The following is a 6,000-nucleotide window of genomic DNA, read 5'->3' as shown; positions in this document are numbered from 1 at the left end:
AGGAGTAGAAGGAAAAAAAAAACCACCCCAAATGACGACTTACTGAGTACATGATGCTCATTTAGGCAAAAGCATGTTTAGGGGTAATATTATCTCCTGGTATTCTTAGTACTACTGTTATCAGCAATTTCTGTTGGGCGATTTATCAATACACAGGTCCTGCATCAGAGGGGTCTTTCTGGACCACAGAACAAAGATTGATGCTGCTTCCTAAACAAATTTGCATGTTTCTTTCAAATAGTAAGTTGTTTAGGAGGAGGAGTGCAACATTTTTTACTTGCATATAATTTTCAGCTTTTTTGGATTTTCTCCTATTTTAAGGTCACTGACTTTATGTTGTAAGACAATAGATTTTTCTCCAGATACTTCCTAGCTCTAGATTCCTTTTGAACTATCCTCCTGAATGACACTCAATGTACTGTTCTCCCACTCTTATCTTCACACTTTCTTATATGCTGTTCCTTATGCTTAGAAATCCTTATTCTCCATGCCAAATATCCACCCACTCCGGGTTCACATTCTTCCTTTAAACTGCGTTTTCTTAAAGTCTATCAAAAATAATGTGCAAGTTAAAAAACGTATCGACTCTGCCTTGAGATCTGGCAGTCTTCTGATCATCAGATTTGCTACTGCAGGCTGAATTCTTTAACTTGTGCATAATACTGAATAAATCAGGGCCGAATTTTTCCTTAATATTACATGTACTATCTTTTTTACCAAATATATATATTTTTTAAAGTATCCTAAAATTCAGCCCAGCTGGTTTCCTGGAGGCCATCTGTCTGAGCTCTGCTGCTTGTTGTTGTGTTCTTGTCATTCTAGCTGAAAGCCCACTGATGGAAAAAAAATTAGGTCAGTAAGATGCAGGATGAGGTAAAATTTTTGTTTGCAAGTTAACACAACTTACAGAAACAGGTATCTATGAATTGTAGAGTAGTGGGTTTTTTATTGTTGTGGAGTTTTTTATGTTTACACAAAACAAGGGAAAGAATTGCTGAAATGATAAAAGCAAATTTGTTTAGGAGTGATTAGCATATCTAAAAACTTCTGGATGGTAAGATCTGTTAGGCAGTTATTACTATTTCATGACCTAGTCTGGCTTCAAGCATGCTTGTGCACCTTGTCCTTCATGTGTAGCAAAGGTTTGTCAGGTGGTTTTGGAAGACAACTTCCTGTGAGGTAAAAGGTCTACCATAATTAAAATTTTAAATCTCAACTGGTTTGTTGTTGGAGAGCTTTCTCTAAATAAAGATTTGAGCATAAACCTTGAGTAATCTCAGTGAAATGTATAGGTGGCTTTCACTGTTATGTTTTGAAAGATTGAACATATGGCTTCATATTCACTTCAATTTCTTCTGCTTTCTGAAGAAGCTTCCTTGCTTTTGGCTAAGAAATACACCAGAGTACTTGGAGTGCAATAAAAGAATAAAGCAGACCATGTAAACAGGAAAAAAAGAAGGAAAGGAGAGAGATACGTTGTTTTCTCTTTTGCCACTGAGTCCTTGGCTGTATTAGTTCTCTACTCTGGAGAGAATGGCTTAGAAGTGACCCTGGAAACAGCTGCCAGTTCGTGCTGGCATTGAATGAGGGAGAACAGATGGGTAAAAGCTTTCAGGTCTGGAACGCCTGAGGAAGTGCCACGTCCCTTTGGTTCTCCTGCCACAGCTGTCGTGTTGTCTCCAGCACGGGGTGTGGGGAGTGCCGGGTTCTTGCAATGGCATGGCTGGGGAGAAGCCTCCGCTCTAAGAACTTCGCAGATCTGTCCTTTCCTGTAACTCCCTTTCCATACGAGAGCTGTGTCCTGTATTGTAGGCATGTACTTAACGAGATAAAATTATGTTATTGGAGTTTTGTCTCAAGCAGATTCATTCACAGAAAACCCCAGAATTAATAAATACTACAAATGAACCAGAACATATTTTTTGTGAACTTGTATACTATTCTTAAAGCCATTTGTTTTCATGGGGAGGTAATGCTAATGATAACCTCATTTCCTTAAATTCTTTTTAGTACTAAATAAAAACCAAAACTGAAATCAAAGACTTTGCATCCAAACCAGAGCAATTTATAAGTTTGAATTGTCCCTAAAAGAAGTGGAATCAGGAAACTTTCAGGCTGCCTAAAATACTCTTCCTTTACTTTTCTTAAAAGAAAAAACTTCTTAAATCTGGGTCTAGAGTCTAAAAACTTATTGAAATACTGCCCCTCAGTATTTCTAAAATATGTACATTCTTCAGTTTTTTGCTGATTGTCTGCAGTGTAAAATTCAGCCTATAATTCTTGCAAAAAAAAAAAAATTCGTAAGCCACTCTTCTGATTGCTTTGCTGCAAGAGAAAAACTGACTGCTAACAAAACAAAAATTGTAACTATTGCTAAAACAAATGACGGTGGCTGATAGCATTTCACAGCAAAAAATGCTATTTTCAGATACAGTCACGATCTTTTAGTAAGTCTTACATTTCCATTTAACTATGTTAAAATAATTGTCTTTGAGTGAAATTGGGTACAACTGATTTTTCTCTTAATGTATCAGGGAAAAGCCTAAAGCTGGGACCAGAATGGATCCTATTGGAGTTAAGTACATAACTCCCAGAAAACACTATCCATTAAACTCTGTGGGAGTTAATTATCAGATTTCTTTAAACGCTGATATATAATTTTAGATACTTAACCAAATCAAATGCCTTGCAGGAGTTGGTCTTGGTGATGGACCAGCATCACCTCTCACCCCCAAACTTTTTGCTTTTCAGTCTCAGCAAAATGTCGTAACTAACCATTACTAGAGCTACTCTTGAGTGCTCCCAATCAGATCAGGCTGGACATGTACTTTCTGCCTGATCTAACTTTTCCTTTTGCTCATTCAAGCAGATTACTGGAAACGATCAAGTTTTATGTGTTCCTGAGCTATGAGGAAAACAGGAAGCAGAAAAGGAGATTCTTTCCTGTCATGCTGCTCTGTAAAACAAGTCCTATATGGGTAGCTTTTAGTCCTGAGAAAGACTACTTACTGAGTTGGAGACACAAGTTTTTTAGAAGCTGGGGGACACTTGCTGTATTCTTCTTTCATTTTTGTTAGTTTCTTCCTTTAAAATATTTTTGTGACAGAATTACTCACATTTACCCCCCGTCTCTGAGGTTGCAACCTGGAAGTTTTCTGATAGTCAAGAAGTATGATTTAAGTCACTTGGGGATGAATCTCAATGTTTCTCAGAATGAAAGCAGATGCTTTGAAGTCACGTAGTAGTGGCATACACTTTGCATGCTCCAGTGGTATTGTTCTGTATCTTATAAATAGAAACACCACTTTGTCTTCCAGATTTTACCTTGTACAGTTGTATGGGTATTAATGTGGGTAGAACTCAGATCATTACAGTTATCACAGAGATGCCTTACATTACAATTGGGGCTATGACTATGTGTTTTAGTAAACTGACTGAAGCAGTATCTTAATATCTTGCAAACTTAAGTATTTAATAAGAGAAGCCACTCTCTTGTCATAAAAATTAGATGAAGTAGGAAACAGTCAATTTTTTTCCTGTTGCAGACAATAAAGTGTCTTCCAGCTTCCACATACCCTCTCTTGTCATATAGGGTAGGAATGTAAATGAGTCCGCTTTAGTTGTGGTTTTGGTTATTCTCTTTTCCAGTGAATGCTTCTATTATACAAACGTTTTGAAGTCCTAATGCAAAATATTAAAGGCTTTTTATTAAGATATTCTGGATGTGGTTTTATAAATTTTGTTTGTTTTGTTGTCGGGGGGGTAATTTTTTTGAGACAGCTAATGTATGGCAACAAACTTGGTGTGTCTGAAATACTATAACCATGCTTTGGGTTTGAAAACTTATTCTGTAGTACAAACATAAGAAAAAGCATCCAGTTTTGATCACTCGTGGTTTGAATGAAATGTTTAGTGTTTTTTAAGTACTTCAAAGTTGCAAAGCTTATTTCAAAATGCTACACAAATTCCATATGCTTTTACAGCTCTACAAAAGGAGTGCAAAAAGACACCTTGCTAATACGGTAATGTTTCACAACCACTTCGCAGGACAACAAAGAAAAAAGTTACAAAAGCAGCTCAGAATTGTGCAGTTCAGCTGTGTTCGTGAGTATGCAACTCCCATTGTTGACAAATGAGAGTTGCTTGACTTGACCACAGGCAATATGAGGTCGAGAAATATTAATAAAATGCTTTCTTAACTGCTTATTTCTGCCTTTTTTTTATGTATCCTTGTTGTGACGTGACAGAGCATTTGAGGTTAACTGCCAGGCTATCTGTGGAGATGGAGTAAAGCACCTTTATCTAAGCCTTCGCTAACACGGTACTCGGCTGTGACTCAGAGAGGGTAAGTTAACTGATTATACTTAGCTTTCTCGACTATGGTAAAATGAGTTACAGAGAGAACACACTGAAAGCCAAGGGCCTCTAAATACTTTTCCCTTTTATGGAATAGAGCTCCCAGATCACCATTTCCTGGAGATTGTACTCTAAGCCCACACAGTGGTAAAAGAAAGTTCTCTGCATTCACTGATCTATATCTGAATACAAATTTGAGCTCAGGGGATCATTTTTTTCCTAACTATTTTAAGCAGTAAGTTTACAATAACAGACCAAAACGTTAAAAAGCACTCCATCCTCTCTTCTTTCTTTCTTTTTCTTTCTTTTTTTATTTACATTGTCTCAGTGTGGGAATAAGGAGAAACTGCTGAATAAGGATGGGTAATTTTTTTTTTTACTCATTTTGCAGGTGCAAAAGGCTCGTGCAGACTAAGATTGTAGATCTTCACCCACATCCAGTCTTCTTTGTGACATGTGAGTTAATCTCTACAAGTATTTAATTTTAATAAAGGTAATTTTGAAGCTCTTGCAATTTCTGAAAGACTGGAATTCTTGGGGGGGATCATTTACTCTGATAAAGCACTACAATAATCTCATTATATCCTTTGGTAGGATAGAGGTAGGCCAGACAGAGTTTAGTCAATGCCTAAGAAAAGAAATTACAGAATCTTGAAACTGTCTTAGTGACTAGGATGCTAACAGATACTTATGCACCTTGACTTTTTAAAGTGCAAATGTATTCTTTTGTCTAGCCTTCCAGTATTTTCAGGGACAATAATTACAGTTGTTTCAGTTGGTATCTCACTATATTGCATGTATTGTTAACATATCACTTCCTTCTTTGACTGAAACATGTTTATGCTTGTGGAACAGAGATAAAGCTGGCAAAGCTAATGGCAGTGTGATTCCAAAGGCTGTTCAGCTGGCATATGAGCCAGGCTTAGAACCAGGATAGTCATGCTCTCTGCACTTTGGCTCAGGGTTCAGTAAGGCTGTAAGCTGTTTTTGTAAACAGAGGTATGAATCTCTGTAGGTTCCAAGGCTGTACTCCTCCCTAATGCTCTACTGAAGAAGAAAATACATGTCTTCCAGGGAAACAAATTTTCCAGGACAATTTCTTTCTCTTCTTCCTACATTTGTGAGATGCAGATAAGCTTCTCAAATTCTTGTGAGAGTGTTCTCGTGAAGCCCTCTTTTTCTATATGTTTTAACTCTTACTGATATTAGCTGGGGCTATTTTCATTGCCCAATCAAATAGGCATAAGGTCACTTCAGCAGTGATGGAAGACCATTTATTCATTATTATCTCAATGTTCCATCACTTCCAAACTTTCATGTTTCCTACTAGTATCAGAAGGCGGTGACTGATACAGAAAATGGCAGAACTCCTTGCACAGCGTGGAGCAAGAAGGTGGTGCCATTGGTTATATTCATTTGCATTTACAAGATGTGATGTTTGTGCTGGTTAAACATGATGAAGTCTTTAAAGAATCTGGACTACTGATTTTAAGAACACTGCACAGGTTAAAACTAAGCTTTTAGATTGAAAAAATAGTAATTCAGGAATTCTAAATCATATAGCTTATCAATTGAGCTATGTCCTTACATATTTTGTTGAAATACCAATAAGTAGTAGCCCTTACTTTGGCACTGTGGAGGACT

Source organism: Phaethon aethereus, assembly GCF_964289735.1.
Source record: "Phaethon aethereus genome assembly, chromosome: 5".
Classification (NCBI taxonomy): Eukaryota; Metazoa; Chordata; class Aves; order Phaethontiformes; family Phaethontidae; genus Phaethon; species Phaethon aethereus.
The sequence above is the reverse complement of the archived record's forward strand: the minus strand, read 5'-3'. Positions refer to the sequence as shown.